A 24640-nucleotide genomic window follows, 5' to 3' on the forward strand; every position below is an offset into this window, starting at 1 on the left:
ATGCCAAAATTGGCATCAGCTGGTCCAATGCAGGATGAAGATACAGAAGACACACAATAACTACAGGCCGCTGTAAAATTTTGCATTTCCAGTACTCCTTCCTTGTAAGAGATTCCATTTCCCTTTCACATAAGTTCTCATATCCCACCATCTCCTCTAAAAGCCTGACTTCATCATCTTAGCGTATCTTTCTGTTGTAGGTTTCCCTGGACTAGCTAATGGAGTATAAGATTTGGGAACAAACAAGAACTATTACTATCATCATTATTATTTTACAAATTCTAAATGTATATTACTGTTTTGAACATCATTTCTTCTCTTGCAGGGTTTGAATTTGACAAGTAAGGCTTATTAAGCCTCCAGATATCATCCCACAAGCTACTGCAGTAAGAGCAGAAAATCCTCTAGGTTTCATATCATGTGTGGTGACATTCAGTTTACTTCCCGATGTCCACCTTAGCTTTAATCTGGTTAGAAAGAAGCAGTGGGGGAACTCACTGGGCTTCTGAGTGCCTACATGAGTCTTGAGCAGATACAATGGGGGGGGGGGGGGGGGGTGTGAAGATGCCCTTTCACATACACATCCTCTTTGCTTGAAGAGTTTGACTGCAAAGAGAAACAATTCTGACAAATAAGACTGCCAAAGCAAGCAGTGGGGTTTTTTTAATTGTCAGGGCAACGTAAAACAGCATTTCTTAAACAATTTAAGACATCACAGTATTTTTTTTATTTTTTTTTTTAGTTTAGCCACAAAGGAAACACTGTGGACTGGATTCTGTTCTCATGCTGGTGGATACAGGGACTAATTGCAGTAAAATGTGGTGTAGCAGACCTCTGGAAAAGGGAGACAAAATCCTGCAGTGTTTACACATATGGGATAGACATCCTTTTCTCTGTTTAAAGAAGTTAGTTCTTCCACCAGGCCTGTCACAAAGGCCCTATTTCACCATGAATCAGTGCATATTCAGGATGCAAAAACAGGCTCAGAAATGTATGGCACATTGCTGATAAGGAAGAGGAGAAAAGAAAAGGTCAAGTCCTTGAAGCAAATCGGCTAATTCGGCAAATAAAAAGCCTGGTTAGGGAACAATGCAGAACTCAATGAATACCCGGGGAACTGCCTCGCAGAATCAACAGGTGCTAGATAACCCATCGAATAATATCTTTTTTTTTTCTCAATAATTTGCCAGTGAGGCAATGTTTTCTTTGTTATTTATCTGGCTCCCTGGTTTCAGAGTTGTATGGTTAGTACCTGGGAGACATATAATTTGAAATGCAAAGCGAACTGAAATTGGTAACAGAGAGGCAGGCAGAAGATACCCTCCAAAGGAGAATATACCCTCCAAAAGACAACAAAGATGTGCTATGTGTCTGTCCACTTCACTGTGTAAATACCTACTTCCACCAAAAATAATAGTAACCAGTTTTGCTGGTAAATATCTCTATCCATTTAGATGGGGTATTTAAACACATCTTTCCATTATCAAGTGCAAACACACCTCTGGAAACTGTACTGCCTCTGTTTTAGTTCATTACAGTACTTAAGCATATCGTAAGAATGGCTTTGACTAATGCCATTAATTTGACTCTTCTATTCAATGCCTGCATCTCTCTGCTCTTCTCACTACTTCTGCATACCTCTAAGGACTCTGAAATCTGGAACAGGAATAGAAAAGGAAAGATACTTTTCACGTTGGCATGTCACACCTTTTCTACCTTGAACCCTAGACACAGACTTAAGGTAATAAACATTTACAGACAGATTTTAACAATGTGTCCTGGTTTCTGCCAGTATAGAGTTAATTTTCCTTCTAGTAGCTGGTATGGTGTTGTGTTTTGGATTTAGTATGAGAAGAATGTTGATAACACACTGATGTTTTTAGTTGTTGCTAAGAAGTGTTTAGACTCAGTCAAGGAGTTTTCAGCTTCTCATGCCCAGCCAGCGAGAAGGCTGGAGGGGCACAAGAAGTTGGGAGGGGACACAGCTGGGACAGCTGACCCACACTGGCCAAAGGAATATTCCAGACTGTATGATGTCACGCCCAGTATATAAACTGGGGGGAGTTAGCAGGGGGTGGATCGCTGCTTGGGAACTAACTGGGCATCGTTTGGCGAGTGGTGAGCAATTGCATTGTGCATCACTTGTTTTGCATATTCCAATTCTATTATTATTATTATTATTATTATCATCTTTTTCTGTCATGTTAAACTGTCTTTTTTGAAACCCACGAGTTTTACTTTTTTTCCTGATTCTCTCCCCGATCCCACTGGGTGTGGAGGGAGTGCGCGAGTGGCTGCGTGGTGCTTAGTTGCTGGCTGGAGTTAAACCACAACACAATGGCTAAGGAACTACTCCAGAAAATTCAGTACCATTCACAAACAAACTTTGGCGTAAGAGCCATGTCAAAACTCTTAAAAAAGAGAAAAGCAAGACCGTGGGGATTTTAACCTCAAATGCTTAACCTGATATTTGGACAGGAGACTGGGCTGCTATTTGTGCTGTGTTAAAGAGCAGTCAGTGGAACATTTTGATAACCAAATTTGGTTTGTCAATGCGTATAGCCAAATGAACAACTAGTGCTTTGGATCTCATTACTCCATGTCTGGACACTGTAAATCAGAAGTGATAGTTCAGTTATACTATGAGGAGCCTTGCTTTTAATATTACTGTTTATACAATACTTAACATTGCTCATGGATACTATAATTAGATTAATTGTAGGCACAAAACATAGAAGCAATGCAAAAATAAAACTGAAAACCTCTTTCTAAATATTTTCTCCAATTTTTTTCTTTCCCTGTGTTTTGAATTATATTTGTAACATAGTTACAGTTATTTTGTTTTTAAATATGTTATGGTATGTGTCATACCAAAAAGAACATTTGGCTGGAATCTAATTTGAACTAAGACACTCCACAGGGAGGTGAAGATGCTTTCAGGCTGAAGGGAAAGATAACATTTCAAGCTGTGTACCAGGATCTTTGCACAGCTCTGAGATCATCCAAAAGAGAGAAAATTTTTGTATGGTTATTTTTTGAACTTAAGTTTTTAAAACATCCTCAAACAGCTTAAGAAAAAGAACTGTTTCTTACGTATTCAGTAAATTAACAACTCTAGGCTAGTCCATATGAAAACAATGGGAATGACATCCAATGTGGGTCACTGCAAACTTAGTTCGTTCTCTGCAGTCAAGTATTTAATAGGTATGTACAGGAACAAAACTTACCATGGACAAGGAAGAGAAGAAGTATGTATCATGTTTCAGGTGACTGTAAATCATCCAACCGGTAGCCCATTATACCATATGCTGATGAAAGATTTTGCCATAACCATCAAGATCTTAAAAAACAAAACACACAAAAGATAATCAGACATTGAAGTAGGGAAGACTGAGTGTTCCTTATTTGAACTACAATTTCACTGCTCTTTAAAGCATACTTTTTAAAAAGACCGAAAACAGCCTGTTGCACACCACTGCCATCCAGCAAGAGCTTTTCTTACAACCACTGCAATGTATTTTGCTCAGATACTTCATTTGCAGTTCTTTTGCAGTTTTTTGGCTTTCAGCTGACTTTTCAGGACTCAGATCTTTTATTCATTGTTGTTTAATGATGACAGTTTTATGCATCAGCATTTTACTCAAAACAACATTTTCAAGTGCTATGTTATTTTCCGTTTTGTTTCTTTTATGCTGGACTTCACGGTGCACTTTCCACCAAAGCACGAAATCCACACGCCAAAATTAATCACAACTGTGCAGGACGAGGAAGACCGCCGCATGCGAGCAGGCAGCCCGGTTGGGCCGGCAGCCTGGCACAGGGCTCAGCCGGTGGCTGACAACGCCAACACCTCTAATGCAAGGTACGCTGCTTACCGGGGGTTAGGAGCACACGCGGTGAAGGCCAGAGTGATACAAAGCTTATTTGAGGAGCTGATCTCAAAGTTGCATTTTTAAACACAGATGACGGGCAGAAAGGCAGGAGAGGTGGGCTCCAGGCCAAGTGGCTGTATAGCACTGAGGTAAAGGACAACGGAGTTCCACTGAATAACGTTTAATGTCAGTAATTTTCAGCAATCTTGTTTTCTCCCAATAAATACTCAGTAGAGCTTCCTGATTTTTATTTTTTTTTTTACAGAACCATTCTTTCATGGTTCCTCCAATTTCCCAGAAAGTGCAGCCACTTAAACTGAAACACTGGCTCAAACTGAAAATTTGACAAATTTGAGGGGTTTTTTGCTTCCTTCGTCCCCCCCTCCAAGCAAAAAGGGATGGGAGAGTTCTACCACTCTTGAAGCATCTCATTTCAATAGTTTCAGATGTAAACATTTCCTCTCAAAAGAGGCTTTTTATTTCAGTTATATTTAATGTTAAATCTTAGGTTAAAAGAAAGTCAAGACTAAAGTGAAAGTGTGATCCCAGCACCGTGGTTCTTCTTTCATGGAACATTTTGAAAGTGGGAGGTCCCAAAACACGCTTTTCATCAGATACAGAATGAGATTTCAAAGATCTCTCTGAAGTGGGGTTTTGTATTTTCCATAGAACTGCAGAGATCTTGAAAGCTAAGGAATTGATTTTCTTTTCACCTTTAATGAGAAAAGGTTAGGTAAAATGAATCTAATTTTCTGACCATTTTCCACAGATTATTTCTGTCTGCATCAATCACACTTTTCTTTTGCCCCCTTCTGCTGAAATTCTACATCTAAATTCTGTTAATAGCTTAAGGGCAGCTACACAACTCTTCCAGACATTTAACCTTTCTGGTCTGCCTTTCTTCTCTAAAAACCCATTAGAAATGCTGCATTACAGGCTCAGCCAAGTGATACGTAAATTTATGAAAATTGGATGGGTAGAAAATGTCATCACACAAATTTACTCTAACCAACTCTTATCCAGATTTATTTTACAAGGGAAATAAATTCTTAATTGTCCTAAATATAAGAATATTTCATCGTGGCGGAGACCTGCATGAAAGTCAAAACAAATATGCTTAGGAAAAGACATTCTACTCTCATACAATAGTTTTTGGTGTGCATGTTCTTCTAAATACTTTTCTGTACTCATTTTCTAATGCTCTTTCAAAGGCCAAAATTACCTATTTTCAAGTATAGTCAGGCTTTGTTCAGACAACCAGCAACTTTAAGCAGATCCTACACCAGGCCACTTATTGCCGCTACTTCTCACGTCCCTGCTGTCTTTTCAGCACAAGGGAACAGGAGCGGGGAATTGGTTCAACAAAAAATAACTTGTCAAAAACTTTTTTTTTTTCTTTCTTTTTTAAAGGCAGGTCTGTTTTCCCCACTCAGTTCAACACTTGGTTACAAAACCCACAACGCTGGCATAACAGATGAGGTAGCGCAGGGGTAGGCACAGAGAGGAGAATATAAACTGCTTAACCTGCCACTGCTACTACTGAAATGCACGTCAAACTGCGCCCTTGTTTTGAGAAATATTTTATCGGTGAAGACCATATCTCTATGAATACATTAGTATTTTAACCCAGTACTGCAAGCTCACAGCTTTGCTGTCAACGTATTATGCAGTACAAACTTCTAAAATGTGAGGCTTTCTAAAGACAAAATTAAATTCATATAAAATGTCAAAAATGTGGAACAGAATTGATATGGTTATTTAGGGTCTTTTACAGGATATTCTATTTTTTTCCTCAAAGTCTGTAAGAAACAATACCTTTATGATAAGCTCTTCCTAGAACTTATTTAAATAAAGTGATTTATTTGTTATTTTATTCAAATAACTTTCTTGCATTTCCAGCTCTGAACTTATGAAAGGGCATCAGCCTGGCCCTGCCAAGACAGTGAGGTAGGTAATCAGCTAGTTAGTGTTTCCCCTACATTGCTCCTTGAACAGGTTTAGACTTCATTGAACGACTTCCTTGCAGGTGGTTAAAGGGCCAAAAACCAACCAACCAACCAACCAAAAAACCCCAAACAAACAAAAAAACCAACCAACAACAACAACCACAAAACTAGGAAAAAACCTTTAAGGTTTGGTGGTCTTTTTATGTTTAAGAAAACAGTGAGGAGACAGTTTTCCACTCTCCTAGTTCTTTCCTTTAAAAGATATAAAGTTAATGTGAAAAATCCAAGAGTCTTTTTTATATCAGCACATGCTCCCCTTTCCACTAAAGCAGTATCTTCCCCAAAATTTTCACAAACTTTGCATATTCTTCTTTGCAGTGTCAGAAGCTGTAGAATGTAGAAAACCATCGGTGTGTACAATGAACAGGGCCTGGTCAGATAACTGCTGCAGTCACATTATAATTTCTGAACAACTACACCTGTGTTTAAATAATTACATTGTCATAACTTGAGGTAAACTTGCAGTTAGAGTAAATGCACTCTATTTGTATGTCAATGGACTAGTTACATACACATGATCAATCACTGCGCCTCAAATGCAAGTGAATTGACTTACTGCTGTGAAGCGCAAAGTTACTAGAACATTTTAACAGAAGCCCCTGACCATCATTGAATCATATGATTGAGGGCTTTGTCTTGCAGGACTAGAGTCCCAAGCTGCTCTTAAGGATGCTTTAGTGACCAACTTAAAAAGCTGGAAATGGTGTTTACACATTCTGCTGACCGCCTTAATCCTTCAAGAAGATGTGCAGAGCCAAAACAATACAAGTTTTGGCCTTCCTGTGGTATTTTGACTGCCCATAAAATTAAAAGCCATAAAAAGACTTTGATGTTTTCAAATACTTTAAGAATATAAAAGAAAAATAAACCTTGCAAGGATTAACGTCGTTATATTTTTTTCAGTACACACAAACCCAAATAAGGTAGTATTCAGAATATAAGGCTTTTTAAGGAAGCTACTAAATATTAGTGAAAGTTACAAAACACCTGAAATGCAAGCAACTAGAAATCTGCTCATTGTAGCCAGAGCCTCAATCTGTTCCCAGCCCTTAAGTGGCACAGGTGCACAATTAAGAGTTTATTCGTGACTTCACTGCTGGACACAAAACCTCTGGTTGAAATACAGTCGCACATACAACTGCATGAGAAAAGCGGTCCCTGTGCATCAGCATTCCATAGGGACTGCACGTCCCTGCAGCCAGGCCCTGCAAGGTCACCAGTGCCCCAGCACAGGTACAGGGACTGGCACCAGTAACCACTTCCAGCATGGACGGCAGCCTGCTCCCAGAGCAGAGGTTCTAAGCTCAGTAGAATACAAGAAGTCTCAGATGGTCTCCGAGGATGAAGTAAAAATTTTATCCTGGATTCACTTCTCAGAAACGTGGAGACAGTTTTAGACTGTACGTATGTCTCACTGCCATCTCCACAAAAGCCCTTCTAAAAAAAGGCAATTTCATGAGTGTCCTATGCAGCTATATAAGTATCCAGATGGAACATGAATTAGCAATTCATTTCATTAACTAGAAAAGTTGCTTTGAAGGACGTGAACATTATTGACAGAAGTAGTTTGCAAGCATTGTTCTCTATCAAAATCTAAGCTGTCATTTCAATAAAGGCAAGGGCTTTTTCCTAGCAAGCAACCTGCACTGAAAACTAATTCGAAACCACAGGTATTTTTCGTGTATTTCACAACCAGCGAAAGGCTACTCTCGAACAGCTAACTGCAAATGGCTCGGCTTGTTCAGACAAAATTCGTGAGTCGCTCGCACACCCTTGGCGGTCAGGTTATGCGGGCCTGTCCCAGCGCCGCTCACCTGCGCGGGCAGAGTGGCGTGCGGTCATTCATGCAGTGTCTGCCTCTGCTGCTCTGCATGCATCCCTCCGAGCCAAAACACGTATCAAGTGTTGGATACATAGTCAGTTGTTGGGTACGTTAATTTTCACTCATCAAAGCGTATCACAGAGGCGAACATTTTGTGTACCTGTACTTCTAATTCTAAGCATAACTCTTGACCCTCATTCTTTCTTTTTTTAAATTAGTCAAACCCATGGTTACTGCCTGGTGTAACGTAACAAAAAGAAAACACAAAAACCCAGCAGTGCTACCAGCTACACACTGTGCAAACCAGGACGGACACGCTGTGTAAATGCATGCAAGCGTTAAAGAGCTTTCATGATAAAACACTCAACGTACAGCCCGTTTTAAATCACTGACTGTATTCAAACTGATTGCTATTTATACAGTTGTCTTTATTTGAATGAGAACCTCTCATTAGGTTTGGTTATGCTAAGATTTGCATCAACAACATGCTAAATGCCAACTGATTATTATAAGACACCGAAGAATAACAATATACTGTTTACAGCAGGAAGAGAAACTGGATGCCTTTGTCCCCCTATAATGAACAAAACTGGATCATATCCAAATGACCAAACATTTTGGCCCCTGGCAACTATTGTAACTGTTGTTTCAATCAAACTTTGTTTAATGTTATGAATATGCAATATTTAAAAACTGTGGAGTAGTATATTATTGCTTGAAACTCTCAAGTTTGTTTTAACAGTGAGACCTTATAACCACAATGTCTAATGAGTACCGATAAAGTGCTTTCTAGTCATTATACAAACTCTACTAGCCACTGACCTATTTTCAAAGTGTAACTAATTCAGCTTACACTTAAAACAAAAAATCTACTACTCAGAGGCCAAAGAATATGATATGCCATTAAGATGCTATTTTCCAAAAAGAAAAAATGTCCAAAAAATAAATGTAATTAAGCTGCATTCAGAGCACAGTTAATTAAAAGTGCATCTGGCAACATGCATTGTTCAAAAAAATCTGATTTTTCACAAAGAATTGGCTGATACTAACTTTTCAAACAATAGATTTTCATTCTCAGGAAGGAAGGACTATTTACCTGTGATCTCTGAACAGTGAATACTGCTTGTAGTAGAGCAAGTGAAACTGTGAAACCTAATTTACACTTCTCTTGCATCTTTCTTTGCTTTTTTTCTCCATAGTGATCCCCCACCTCGCGACATCCTCCTTCAGTGTTTGCAATGAATTTAAGGTTATTTGCCTCAACACTTCAACACTGGGATGTGTATAAAATTATCTATGATTTTATTGTAATTTATTTTAAAAATGAAAATTCTAGTAACGAATTACTGATGAACAGTGTCAGTTTGGTTTGAAATTTAGGTAGGACTCCACATAGTTACTAGTGGTATCTATTATTTCTGTTGAGTATTTGGATGAACATTTTGCACTTAATTTCCCATTCAAACCATGGTCTTCATTTAGGCTATTTACTTCAGATCTGCATGAATCCTCGCAATGCTATGTCGACATTTGTCTGCACGTTTTTTAAGCTCTTTGTGGGAGAAATACCCGTTTTGCTGCTGTAAGGGAACAGAACAGTAGAGTTGACATCTCAGTTTATATCAACAGGTTCTGAAAATCACTTCTCATAGGCATGGTAATAAACTGTGCATTTAATGTCATCTGAGTATAATTTTTAAAAGCTGTGTAATTTTAAAGAGACTTTCTTTCTTAATCAGTCCATGAACTTCCCTTGTCACTCACCCTCTTCCATTAGCAGGACATCAGGTGAAGAAATAGGGCTAATGTATTTCCTGTGAGAGAGCTCTGTTCTGAGGAAATATGTAATGAAAATGTGACATTTGTTCTCCAGCGCTGTGGTGCATATCCTTTCTATGATGCAAGATTAACTTTCATGGCAGTATACAGTCTCTAACAGACTCTTCACCAATGGACATCAGGAACAACTGTGCTCTGTCCCTGTCAACAACCTATTTCTTCTTTTTAAGCTATAGGAATGGCTTTGTATTTCTTTTCCACCTTGCAGAAAACAGCTGACACACGAGATTATTTTTACCATATCAGCAACAGAAAGGAGGTGTCACATGCAAAACTACTGCTTCTCAACACATTTCAATTCTGTGAACGGCCATTGACAGTGCTTGGCAAAGCAAGTATTTGTATCTTTATATTCTATGAACCAAATAGTATTTTGGGGAACTACATAAGTTCTTGTGCTACACAACAGTTAAAACCAAACCCAACTTTTTCTGTACTGTTATTTCATCACCTTTGGCCTGTGTGAGATATGAATAAAGTAGGAGGGCAATGAATAAGGTCAGAATTGATGGTTTGAGCAAATATTCTACTATCTAGCAATAACAGTTCATTAGAAAAAACAAGATGTAAAGAAAATGACTCTTTATCAAGGAAAGAATCTTTATCCAAGACTGACTGGATGGAGCCTGAGAGCAGAACGCAGTTCCCTTGGTCAACACCCTCACACAGCAGCAATGTGGCTGTCCTTAGCACATACCCCCAGAACTAATCCTTTAATGAACTGGTGTTAATTAACAATAAACCTCTAAATACGCTGGCCACATCATCACTTGTGGAAAAAATAAATAAAGCTTGAAATACCACCTATATTACACTGTAATAAAACCTGCCTAGGAGAAATGAGGTTGCAACAGCTTCATCGCACCTCCTCCTTAATGCACGTCAACCCCAGCAATGTGGACTTGGACTCGGAGGTGAGGGGATGACAGACTGGTTTTAACCTCCTCAGAAGGGTCATTGATCCTCCTCTTCACTGGTATGTAGGACACCCAACTTGGTCCAGCAAATACCCACTATACACACTAATTGGGATTATACAATACGAAAACAATCCTGGTTTCTTGGGAGCAAAGATAAAATTTAAGATGTGGGGGAAAGAAAGCAGCCATTTCAGAGTCTGTGGATTACAGGATGAAGTCTCACTATATAAGGTAATTTAAGCAGTCAGTAATTGACCATTACACAGTGCACAGACTGATGTTAATCATGACCCTATAAATAAAACTACTCGACTGTCTTTCCATTCATGGCCTTCATATTAGTTGCATTAGTTGTCTTCACCTGGCAACTTTTGATGTTACATGTTTGTCTAGAGTTTATTAGTTGTGATTCCCTTATGGTCATGTACTTGGTTGCTCTGAAGACTTCCTCTGGGGCCTCAGATCTTGCTCAATTCTACAGATCCAGGTGTGAAATGCCGATTCCTCCCTCCCACCCCCAACCCCCTTTCAAAAATACAATGAGAAGGAAAAAAAAAGTTGCACTTCAGAATGGAAAATAACTTATCTATGTAATCTAACCCAAAGAAAACTCGGTAGGGGCAGTGCGAGAAAGTGGGTTATTGCAAAATTGATAGATTTGAGGATTATTGGCAGGACAAACTTTCCTAGTACTTTTTCTTTCAGAAACGCACAGGATAGTCAAATATCTTGCCAAAACTTCACATCCTGCTCTGCTGACTAGCAATAAAACAAGTGCTGAGCTCTTAACTCCTCTGCACATTGCATACTGCTTTTTACTAACCCATACTACCAGCTAAAGCATGGCCAACGTTTATGCACTTACAAAGGTACAGTCAAGCATCAGCCAAAAACCCTCAGGGATCTTATAGTTAGAGGTTCAAGCTAGAAACATATAGGCACTTCTCAAGGGATGCAGCAGATAGCACTGGAGGATAAAAAAAGTTTTAAAAAGTGGTTGGTAAGAAGTTGTAAAGTGTCAGTACTGTACCTCACCTACCCTGTACATGGATGAGTTACTGAACGTTTGAAGTGTTGCTTTACCCCAAAGCTTGCTAGGGATGCTCTAAGCAATTCACAGGCTGCCTGTTTAGCACGGCAGGTTTGGGGAAAGGGAAGGCTGGAACCTCAAATCAGGGAATATAAGAACCAGGAAAATTACTGTCTGTCTGGGAAGGGAGCCATCTGGCCCATTTGTCAGAGCTTTTTCCTCTGAGCAACCAAAAAATAATGGGGCATACCAGAGGCATAGTCAGCAAATTTTATTCTCATTGAGAGAAGAATTGTATTGGAAGTAGCATCCTGAAAGTAGGAGGAAAATCACAAGAAATGGGAAGAAAGTAGAGTTAGAAAGTTTCATTACATTTATTTTTCTGTGAAAATACCATATAGCAAAATCGCTAAGGAACAAGTAATTTTGCTATAATGAAAAAGATGTATGAAGTTCAAAAGGCTGTGAGGTAACAGAGAATATCCATCAGTTCACAATATATGCAGCTCTTTAAACTGCTGAGCAAATTAGTTCAGCAGATGTCTTCTGTTATTGCGGCATAAGTACATATTGTACAAACCCCAGACAAGTTATATTACTGATTTTTATATGGGTGATAAAACCCACTGTTTAAAAACCTATTTTTATTACTGTTTTAGCATAATTCGTACTGTAACTTAACCCCAGGCAACAAAAAAAGACAAAAAAAAAATCAGCAATGTTTTCCCTCAAAATTAACACTGCTTCCCTGACCAAGATGATGCCAAATCTGAATATCCTTTTTCTACATTACTCTTGCTCTGTGCTGTTATAGAGTCTTGGAAGGTCCTTTTTTGGGGGAAACAAGAAGAGATAGGCAGTATTTTTTCTGCTAATAAGATATAAACAAATAAAGAATTCTGATACTACAAGGATGTACTGTACTTTGCTATGTGGTAGATTTATTAGTAATAATTATGAGAATAAGTTACACACAAAAATCATTAAAGGGAAATTAAAGGCTTATGCTAAACCTATAAAAGCTATAACCTAAAGGCTAACCTTCAGATATTAAAAAAGCTTCCAAAAAGCAAGCAAGAACATGCTATATATAGAGGGATAATCACTTCATAAACTTTAGGTCGATGTCTGAAGAACCATATCGTTCTTGTTTTGTTTCATTAGAATAGGTATTAGAAATACACATAGAAAGAGAAATCATAGTTTTCAGTCTTGATAGACTTCAGTAGAACACCTTCCTTTGAAACTCCTCTTTAAACTGTACCTTTTCTGTAGATGAAACAGATACAAATGCTTGTGCATAAGAAACAGCAATATTTCTCCAGTCAAAATAAAACAACTCCTCACCCTCTTCTCAGTGGATTATAACTTTGCTGATTCAACCAATTGGGCTATAGGTTTCTATGCCAATGGACTTTTTCTACTTTCAAAGACCCAGAGAGAATATTTGAGTCATTTTGAACTTGTACTTTGAGGAAACCCCAGACTACCCAGCCCAAACGCTGACTTCATTCCTCGCCTGGTAACCAGCCTTGAAGAGTTCAGCAGGTGGCCCACATGCTCCGAGACATCCCTGTGACACAGCGGCAAAGCCTCGCTCCTCCTGCTATGGACGGGCTGACAGGTTTCTACCTGCATTAAGGAGGTCAGGCAGTGTGCAAAGAAAACTGGTTTAACACCGTGTTTGAATGGTAAGCACTGCCATGTACTGCCACAAGTATTCACTGATACTATGCTACTTTTCCCGCTGCCCTCTGAAACAGGCAGCTATTGAAGGAGAAGAGCATAAACATCTAACACTTGCTGTCACTTAACAATTAACTCATCTGAGAGGAGAATGATTGCAAGGCAGGTGAAGGCTTAAAAGACAGGTTACCATTCTTATTCTACATTCTATTTCAAAATCCCATAATAAAACAATTAGAATAATTCAATAGAACATCAACAAAGAAAGATGCTTTCCTTAAAACACAATACTCTTCTGTGGTCACAGCTTTATCCCTCTATCCTTAGTATTCATGATCATTATTACATACTACCCACAGAACAATGTAACTTTATAACAGTGCTTTATACAAAAGAACAAGATAATTGCACTCTTAACAAATCCTACAAGAGTACAAAACTGTGATCCTGTGTAACAACTGGGTTGTTACAAAAGGGTAAGGGGGGAAAAAAAAAAGGCAGCTATGATTGTTTTACCCTGGTGGAATACTAGAAATTGTTTTATTTATTTCATTTAACAAATACAATCTATTTATTGCCTTATTTTTTTAATTTTTTTTTTCATATGAGATTACATGTAAAAAGTGATTTCTATTTCATTCAGGCACATTCCAGAGCACATGGTATCCTGGAACGTGCAACTTCTAAAAAATTCCAAAATTTTGTTTGAGACGCATTTTTTGCTCAAGAGCCATCCTTTTCAAATGGAAGATGCTTAACCATATTACCAGTTGCAAGCTTTTTTAAAGTATTAAAGAATTTTGAAAAACTAGTCTGAGTTTTGAACACACTCAAAACAGATGTGTGTGTTTGTTTCCAAAGAATAAGTTATAAGGGAGGATGAGGGGAACACATTCTTTTAATTAGATTTGTGTTTTGTTATTTTTGTCTTTATGAAAGAGTGGGGTCCTTGTTAAAAAAAAAAAATCTGATAGCTAAAAATGCCTTATAAGTGTTTCATTTTCATTAGTACTTTTCTACCACTGTTGTTTTTTTTAATAGAAAGATGATGTTCTTCCCAGAAAGCCTATTGTACTTTGTGTCCATTCATTTTGCAATTTGCTTCAAACAAAAGTCACATAAGCTACAGGAAATCAAGATTTCAAATACTACAGCATTCCATACAGTACATCAATAGTGCAAAAATAAAATCATACAGAAGAAGGGCATCAAATTTAACCCTATTCTCCCCTGCAAATAATTAGAAAGATACATGTGAAATTCCTATAAATCTTTTAGGTACTCATAGAACATCCACTGCCACGGTATCAAAATTCAAGTTCAGACATTCAAAATAATAGAAATAGCATATTAAGCTTATTAAGCTTTTAACCAAAATGTGCAATGCCTAGCTGTAAGAAAATTACAGCACTGACTGAGTTCAAATCTTCTGGTTTCTCCATCCAAATCCTACTGGCATAAACTGTAAATGTGACAAAACTAGAGACTGAGAGGAAATGTAGATTACATTATGGTAAAACAAGTTTAAGAGCAGGCTTAATACTTTTTACTGGCAGTGATCACAACTTCACTGGACAGTTTTTTTAGTTTTAAAATCTGTAGTTCAAAATCAGGCAGATGAATGTATATGAGAGGTAAATAGAGTAGAACAAGTCCGAGTGATATGATTGCTGCCTCAGACGGGATAATTTGGCTGTAACTACCAAAAAAAACCCAGGGAGTCTTCTACAGAAGAAAACTCCAAATTTGAGACAGTAGATTTCTTATTTTCACCAATAACTTCATCAAACGATGTACCAGTCATACAAGGAGAGACAGAGGAGCTGAAGACCGCATGTTCCTTTCTGAAAAAAACATTTGCTTTTAAAGCAAATCACCCATGAATTAATGAAAACAATGAGATGCTAAAAAATCCTGAACAAAGCCGCTGAGGAAGTACATGCCAAAACCATAACAACCCTAGGGTTACCTCTGAGACCTCCTTCTACAGCTAAGATATCTTGGGGGGGGAAAGAAAAGGAAAAAAAAAAAAAAAAAGAGAGAAATACTAATTACCTATGTGGAGTTTAGTTTCAATACATCCCAATGAAATCAGTAAAGATCAATACTATCTACACCTTTAATTGCAACAGTACATGACAATTCTGACAGGGTGAGATCTGAAACACACTGACTTTTCCTTCCATGTAGAGTTAACCAGCAATTCCTCAGACAGTCTGGTGACAGGGAACTATGTTTACACTTTAGATGGTGACCAAAGTAAGTCAACGAACATTAATGACCATCTCTTTCCAGACAAAACAAACCATTTCTGTAACAAATTTTGTTTCTCCAAAAGTTTCTAAAAGACGGTAATTGTAAATGTATAATTTTAATCTCACCTTGTGGAATTTGTGCTGAAGTTCACTTTGTACATCCAGCCAAACTAAAGATTTTCCTGCCCAGTGACCTGAAAACACTTGATTCTCCCAAAGATGTAACATCTTCATTTATAAACCAGACCATAGGCCATCGAAGTGAGACAGCTGAAGGCTTTCTAATAAGAAATACAGGCTTACACATTTTATTTTATGTAAAATACGAACTACATCATAAATTCTCCATATCATAGTTGTTTCTTCCAAATTACAATTTATGCATGAGTAGTTTGTTTGTTTTTCTTTCCTTTCATGCTTTTCCTTAGTTCTTTCTCGTGCTTGAAACAACTTTTTCTTCTTAAACACGCTGTCTTCTCAGAAACTTGCAGGAACATAACAGTACTGCACTACCTCAGAAAGGGTCCAACAATATCAGACTGTCACTTCCAACAGTGGCCAAAAGCAAATTCCCAGGCAATAACAGAAGCGATGCCCAAGCATACCCCACCTTTTTCCCACCCTCCAGAAACTTAAATCACTGAGCCACATGTGGTGGTGGCTTCTGTGTATGGTATTATCTCCAGCTCCTAAAATCCCTCTGCAATTCTTTACACTTTCCCTCACTATCCCACATAAGTTTGCACCATCAGCAAACCTTGCCACTCAGATGCTCTCCAATAAGATATATGTTCACCTGAATTAAAAGTTCTAATGTCAGGTTAATCAATTTTTGTAACATCAGCTACAATGAAAACACGATAATACAAAATGAAGAAACATCCTCTTTACAAAGTGGTTCCCCCCCCGCCACACACACAGTTTTCAGTGAAAACTCTTCAAAATGGAATGCAGATATGAGTGTTGTGGTTTAACCCCAGCTGCCAACGAAGCCCCACACAGCTGCTCGCTCACTCCCCCTGCAGCAGGATGGGGGAGAGAATTGGAAGAGTAAAAATGAAACCACTTGTGGTTTAAGATAAAGACAGTTTAATAGGTAAAGTAAAAGCTGTGCGCGCAAGCAAAGCGAAACAAGGAATTAATTTCCCACTTCCCATGGGCAGGCAGGTGTTCAGCCATCTCCAGGACAGCAGGGCTCCAGCACACATAACGGTGACTTGGGAAGACAAACGCCATCACTCAGAACATCCCCTCCTTCCTTCTTCTTGCCCCAACTTTACTTGCTGACCATGATGTCATATGGTCTGGAATATCCCTTTGGTCATTTGGGGTCAGCTGTCCCGGCTGTGTCCCCTCCCAACTTCTTGTGTCCCGTCCCGTCCCCCCAGCCTCCTCCCTGGTGGGGTGGGGTGGGGTGAGGAGCAGAAAAGGCCTTGGCTCTGTGCGAGCACTGCTCAGCAGTAACAAAAACATCCCTCTATCATCAACACTGTTTTCAACACAAATCCAAAACATAGCTCCATACCAGCTACTATGAAGAAAATTAACTCTATCCCAGGCAAAACCAGCACACTGAGTCTCCAAATTGTAAAGTTTCTACAAGTTTCAGGATGAATAGGTACTGGAAACAGACACTAGTAATGAAAGAATGTCTAGGAAAAAAGGGCAAGAAACACTCAGCCTTAATCTGTTTTGACTTGCAGCCATTCCACCTGCTGGCACCAGGCACATGTGCAGTTCTGTTCTAGCACCGTCCTTTCTGATTTGGGTCCACCCAGAGAGAAAAGGATAGGAAGATGTGGGTGGCCAAAGACAGAAAACAAATCCACAGGAAATAAAGCTTAGTTATTTTCTTTGCTTATAGAACAAATTGTTTTAAATTCCAGATCTAATTGAACATGCCAATATCGGAAAAAAAAAAAAAAAGATGTTGTTTTATATTGGAGTACTGCATCCAGCTCTGGAGCCCTCAGCCCAGGAAAAACATGGACCTGTTGGAGCCGTTCCAGAGGAGGGGCATAAAAATGATCAGGGGGATGGAACCCCTCTCCTGTGAGGACAGGCTGAGAGAGTTGGGGTTGTTCAGCCTGGAGAGGAGGAGGCTCTGGGGAGACCTTATTGCAGCCTTTCAATACTTAAAGGGGGCCTATAAGAAAGACGGGTACAAATTTTTTAGCAGTACCTGTTGCAATAGGACAAGGGGTAATGGTTTTAAACTAAAAGAGGGAAGATTCAGACTAGATATAAGGAAGAAATTTTTTATGGTGAGCGGTGAAACATTGGCACAGGTTGCCCAGAGAGGTGGTAGATGCCCCATCCCTGGAAACATTCAAGGTCAGGTTGGATAGAGCTCTGAGCAACCTGATCTAGTTGAAGATGTCCCTGCTCATTGCAGGGAGTGTTGGACTAGATGACCTTTCAAGGTCCCTTCCAACCCAAACCGTTCTATGATACACTAGTCTATAAAGCAGCCAAAGGTAATAGCAATAGTTTAGTAATGGATGAATTTACTGTGCAAGTATGTGAGAAAGGTATACAACGGAGCTTAGAAGGCACATTTTTATTCTTCTGTAAGAAAATACATCACAAAGGGAAAACCCCATTGCTGTGAAGAAGGAAGAAGAATGGTCTGTTACTATTCTCCTATGTACAGAGACTGTAATTGACTGGATATTAGATATCAAGAGAGGGGAAGAACTGTGCCTATACTGAGCTCTGCCCAAAATTACATGTGCCCGGTGTTGAATAGACAACTTGGAGAATGCTCTTCATCTTATCACATGATGGGCATCCTGGCAGTCTCCATCAGCAAGTTAAACAAAGCATCCAGTGGCATGCCTGGTGGTAGCAGAGCTCATCTATGCAAGAGCCTTTCCAAGCCAGATAATCTTTGCCTTCCCAGTGAGATCTGGAGGAGCTCTGTATTTCCAGTGGAGACAGAAGGGCTCTCAGCAAATGTCCTGCAGGAGCAGAGCAACACATGGGAACGAGGAAGGACTAGGACTGACTGGGGGTGTCAGATGGCGTAAACCTGTATTCATGTCTGGAAAGTTTCCTTCAGCTCTTCTGTCTTAACATTCCAAGGCTCAAAGCATTTTAAAAGTAAAATAAGCAACTTAGCTTTTTTAAAATCTGAAGATGACAACACAAAGAAGAACATCTTCCAACTTGTATCAACCCTATGGGACATTTCTTGTTTGCCATTATTGGTAAGCCTTCAACGGACCTCTTCCTTTTCAAGATCTTGTGTAAAACCTGTACAGTGGCACATTCTGCAAGAAATCAAGTACTATGTCATTGGCACGGGTCAGGAAGACAAAGTTAGTTAGGCAGTTGTGTTACTGCTTGCAGGACTACCTCTTGGACCTCCCCATATGCTACTGAATACACAGCTTACTACTGCTGCATCACGTGTATGTGCCCAGAAATATGCAGAAAGAGTTAGAGAAATACAAACAAGTAAATGCCAAATCCCCAGGCTGGGATTTTGTAGCCTAACTCTTAAAATTCATGGGAATCTCCCTGATTTCACAGACCTGATAGCTCCTTAAGGTAAGCAACCTTAAAAGACTAGCATCCTGAAGGAAGGCAAGAGAAAACGCAAGAATAGATATAAAGGGGCAGGAAGCAACCATGTGGTAAGAGGGGAGGAGAATTACCAAGTGAAAGGCTGTGAACAATATCGAATCAGATTTTATGTGCTTGTCTCAACAGCTCTTTGAATTAAGGAAAGTAAAAATCAGTGCATGCTTCAGGGTGAAGGGGAGGGGAGGAGGCTGCTGCTGAGCAGGTACCTGCGCACCACCTGAACGTCAGGAAATTTCTCTATTCGATACAGAGACAGAATTTGTCACCTCATCCCCTGTTTGCAACTGTTCTGAACAAGACGCACAGCCGCTACCATGGAAGGCAGAAATGACTTCAAGCTCTCGAGATCAACAGCTCAGTACTTGTATGGTATTTACCGGGGAATGCTGCCAAGACACTGACCTCCAACAAGGCCGAGAGTGTGTGAATCAGAGATGTTCAGCATAATCCCCTCATAAAATCTGATGGTGAGTCACCAGGCACAAACAGCTTCCTGCTCGTTTTGCAAACAAGGAGAAGGCAGGAAAGGGATGAATGAATGAATAAACGGTTTGTGTACTTCTCTTCTCTGAAATGCTGGCTCCAAAGAGGATACAGGCAGAGGGAAGGCAGGAGTGGTACGAGCACAGCGGTTGCACATGGATATCGTGTATGGAAAAGGGTAAAGGAAAGGGTCACAGAGAAAAGAAAAAAAACCTAAGACACAGCTCCAGGCAGGAAGCATAATGCCCTCTTAAGAGACTGAATCTCAGACAAATTTTCACCTTAAGCATTCCTCATCATTCTTAGGCCTGAACAAGTAATGTCCGTCTTCTCCATTGTAGAGCTTTTACAGTGCTCTTCCCTAAAAGATAAGTATTCTCTAAAGTGTAGCTCTGTAGTGAGCACTGAAAAAAAAAGTCTGTCTTCTTCAATTACTCCAACTATTCTGGGTTTCCAGATAAAAGCATTTAAATTACACTGCATGTCATAAAGGGTTTTATGAAGTTATGGCTGGACAGACAACTCGTTGTACGTACCCCTATACCAACAATTAGGAAAAAAAAGTCACCTGTGCTTCCTAAAGGCAAAGAATCAGAGAGGTCTATAAAATCCTATAAACTTTGAGTGTAAGATGTGAAAAGGACCTACCAGGTGTCCATGTACAAAGCCACCTTCAATACCATGTGAGAAAGTGAGTCTTTTAAAGGATATTTTTTCCCCTATGAATAATTAAAAGGCAAAATTCTCCTTACAATTTGTGCCAGGTAGGGAGTTGTAGCTGTGCAATTTTCTCTGAAATCTGCTAACACCTCACAGCTAACTTACCTATTTTTCAGTTCATTGCTTGGCTAGAGATACCCAAATTAAATCTGGACATGTTATGTCCTTGGAGTCACCTGTTTATACCATGCGAATGTCAGGAGGAGATCTGCTTTCAAAGACAGCAGCGTCAGCAGACACTGTTGTGATTACGGTACCAGACTGACTTTCACAAGAAGATGATCCATTCCTTGCTTTAACACACAATTCCTGCAAGGCCTTGAGAAAGTTCCTTAACTACTTCATACTCCACCTTTGAAGAGGATTCAGGTGTGTGAGAGCCTATCAGGTTATAAGGAATTATATCAAGAACCCAGTTTAATCAGGTTGCACCTGGATTTAGATTCATCAATTCTCCTTAAAAGGGATTCCCATTTTTTAAACGTGTATTTTGGCTTCTGAAAAAGGTGGAAATTTAAATTAATATTTTTAAATGTTTATTATTGCTTCCTGCTGTAAATGTGTTGATCGATTCTGAAGCACTTAAAATGCTTTAGCATGTAGCCAAATAATATGAGATTTCATTTATATCGTATTCCTTTTTCAATTTTCAAAATGCAAGTTTTCTCTAGTTTATCATTTTCTGGAAATGGCCAGTTTTACTAATCACAGATATCTACAGAAGGCTCATTTGGCTATTTAGAATTCCCTTGTGCTCCATAAAAGGCAATTAAAATAAAACTTCATGTTAAGATGTCTTTATCTCATCTGATGCATGGATGATTCATTTCTGCTTTATTACTTTGATGTCCAACTGGCTTAAACTAGGTTTAGGATAGCAGAAAGAACTAAAGGAAATGAACCAAAAAGGATGGGCAAAGGAGGGGAGTGAAGGGACCCAACACTTTCATCTCAGAAATGCAGATGTCTGTTAGAGCTACAGGAAGCCTTCACACATTGAACCACCTTTAACTTTCCATGTTTTTGTCATAAAGCCACAGGGAGGAGACCTCAGCTCCAGGGACAGAAAGCCAAGAAAACATAAAACTACTCCACTCCATTCCAGTGCAGGAATTTATGGTGCCTCCAGGTGCCTTTGCATAACCATGGCGACTCATGCTGGAGGACCTGAAGTCACAATTAGGAATTCAAAGACTAAGGGTAAAAATACTAATTTCACAATCAAAAAAAATTTGAGTTTAGGAAAAAGTTTATTCAGTGAATCTGTGTCTCTGCCTACTAAGGCAGAGAGGTGCTCCAAGATACGTATATTCCTCCAGATTTGTGCCAGTGTAAGTGATGTGACAATCCAGAATTATTTTTAAAAAATGCTTATTAAAAAGAACAGCTCCTGAGTCTCAAAGGAAAAAAAGGTGTTTCTCATTTGTAAAAAATCCCACATACCATACCGATTGCTGCATTATCTGACCAGCATTTTTATTAGTTTCTACTCAGCTGTTTGCAAGGTAGCAATTAAACATAGTGAATCAGTTTTCACTCATTCTTTAAAACATCTAGAGCCATCAATAATGTCTGATGTACAGTTATTGGCAGTACACAAGACAGGGGGTTCAGCCTTACAACCACAGGATAACAGATAGAGCTTTCTGTATTTTTACTGTATAATGCTACTTTTCATATCTATTTTATTTTGAATCATCTTTCATTGTAGAAAGCTTTTCTTCTTTTGCCCCTGATTATTTTTCTCCCATTTTCTGTAATGTTGTGGTTTAACCCCAGCTGCCAACGAAGCACCACACAGCCGCTCGCTCACTCCCCCCACAGTGGGAAGGAGAGGAGAATTGGAAGAGTAAAAGTGAGAAAACACTTGGGTTAAGATAAAGACAGTTTAATAGGTAAAGTAAAAACTGTGTATGCAAGCAAAGCGAAACAAGGAATTCATTCCCCACTTCCCATGGGCAGGCAGGTGTTCAGCCATCTCCAGGAGAGCAGGGCTCCAGCACGCCTAACGGTGACTTGGGAAGACAAACGCCATCACTCCAAACATCCCCTCCTTCCTTCTTCTTCCCCCAGCTTTATATGCTGACCGTGATGTCATATGGTCTGGAACATCCCTTTGGCCAGTTTGGGTCAGCTGTCCCGGCTGTGTCCCCTCCCAACTTCTTGTCCCCCCCCAGCCTCCTCGCTGGTGGGGTGGGGTGAGGAGCAGAAAAGGCCTTGGCTCTGTGTGAGCACTGCTCAGCAGTAAGGAGAACATCCCTGTGTTATCAACACTGTTTTCAGCACAGATCTAAAACATAGCTCCCTCCATACCAGCTACTATGAAGAAAATTAACTCTATCCCAGGCAAAACCAGCACATGTGTAATACCTTATAATTTTTTTCTGCACAGATTTATGCCAGTAGACTTGTCTCCATGCTGCAATGTGAGAATACTAGTAATAGGAAAAGAAACTAAACTTGTCAGAAGTTTTCCAATTACTCTACTGACAGGCATAAATCAAGCTACACCACAGTCACCAAAACTTGTTCTTTGAACATCTAACCATTGAATGATGAGACACTGTCAACATCTCATACAACAGAAATTATCTGTTCTCTAGAAGTTACAGCCTGAAGTCAGAAAGCAGGGTTTCCCTTTATAAAAGATCTATAAATTACATTGCACTTCCTGAAGATCTTCAGGAGTGAATCTCAGGCAGCGAATGAAGAACAGATATTAAATAACTTCCTTGAAATCTCCTTACAAATTGGTGACAGAAATAGGGATGCAGGGAGCTTTTTCTCTCACCATGGTGCCAATCACCTGGACTACACCAAACCGTGCTTTAAATTCTTATATACTTGTATTTTTCTTGTCATAGTACATGTTACTGAGGCATGGAGTCACCACAAAACTAAAGAAAGGACATTGTCACAACACACTGTGCAGCTTACACATAAAACACAGAACCCCTCAGAATTACTATGATTAACTGTTACTGTACTGCTCAGAATTTGTACATTTATTTTTAAATTCATAAGTAGAGTGTTATGTGGTAAAAGCATAACAGGACTATTATTAGTGGCAGGATTCGATTCATGGGAAAAGAAATCCCTACATATCACTCATTCCCAAACGAAGTCTTCAGATAAGTGCACTAGGAACATACTCTCTTTGTAGGAAAGAGCCTATCTTGGACTTTCAACATGCATTTCACTCCAGGTTTACACTGACCTTTGTAAACATGAACTGTGGTTCTGGAGCAGCAGCTCGGGGGGTGAACCCCGCTGCCAGCGACACCAAGGCACCCAGCACTAAAACACATCCAAAGAGGGATCTTTTGTTCTGTAGTGCCTTCCCCGGGATCATGCCCTGCCCATGGCCACCCAGGGGCCTGTCCTGGTTTCAGCTGGGACAGAGTTAACTGTCTTCCTAGTAGCTGGTACAGTGCTGTGTTTTGAGTTCAGTATGTGAAGAATGTTGATAACACTGATGTTTTCAGTTGTTGCTCAGTAGTGTTTAGACTAGAGTCAAGGATTTTTCAGCTTCTCATGCCCAGCCAGGGCACAAGAAGTTGGCACAGGACACAACCAGGGCACCTGACCCAAACTGGCCAACGGTGTATTCCATACCATGGGACGTCCCATCTAGTTTAGGAACTGGGAAGTGGGGGCAGGGAATCGCCGCTCGGGGACTGGCTGGGTGTCGGTCGGCGGGTGGTGAGCAATTGCCCTGCGCATCACTTGTACATTCCAATCCTTTTATTACTACTGTTGTCATTTTATTAGTGTTATCATTATTAGTTTCTTCTTTTCTGTTCTATTAAACCATTCTTATCTCAACCCACGAGTTTTACTTCTTTTCCCAATTTTCTCCCCCATCTCACTGGATGGGGGGGAGCAAGTGAGCAGCTACGTGGTGCTTAGTTGCTGGCTGGGGTTAAACCACGACAGAGCCCTGCCAGCCTTGGTCATCCCAGCTCTGCAAGGCATCCCCAGCATCATACCTGGCCACGCTGGCACCTCCCTGCCCAGCCAGGGGACTGCTCAGAAAGCTTTGTCCTTATCTTTAGGCCTGAGCACCTAGAGAGAAGAGGAGGAGAGGTACATGAAGCGAGAGAATCCAACTAGGGTGACACGTGGACCCAGAAGCTAACAACTTCTCCCAGGTCCTACAGCATAAGGCTATGTCTGTGTTACTAATACTCATGGTTGGCCTTATTTGAAAGAAACCTGGAGAAGCCACCTGATGGGGGGGGAGCAGAAGAAGCTACAGAAGAAGCCTGAGTAGGTGACTGCTTTAGCAATAGCCACATGGTGCCCCTATGACACAGGAAAGGCCAGCTGGCCATACAGATGGGATATGACCACGAAATACATTCAGCAGAGCACACTGATACATTGAGTCCATCATGGGAAAAACAGAACCAATAAGCT

At 39.8% G+C, this 24640-nt stretch overlaps 1 protein-coding gene across 2 annotated transcripts in view; it reads right to left on the reverse strand.

Annotated features, from left to right (window-relative positions):
- Positions 1-24640, reverse strand: part of CHRM3 (cholinergic receptor muscarinic 3) — a 284696-nt gene that overhangs the window by 193844 nt on the left and 66212 nt on the right. The window contains exon 2 of one of the 2 annotated variants that reach the window (XM_069800662.1): positions 3228-3340. The gene's annotated coding sequence lies outside the window, so the exon portion shown is untranslated. Of the gene's footprint in view, positions 1-3227; positions 3832-24640 lie in introns of those variants that run through there. The other variant, XM_069800663.1, reaches the window with a different exon arrangement.

This window comes from Haliaeetus albicilla, chromosome 13 (assembly GCF_947461875.1).
Source record: "Haliaeetus albicilla chromosome 13, bHalAlb1.1, whole genome shotgun sequence".
NCBI lineage: Eukaryota > Metazoa > Chordata > Aves > Accipitriformes > Accipitridae > Haliaeetus > Haliaeetus albicilla.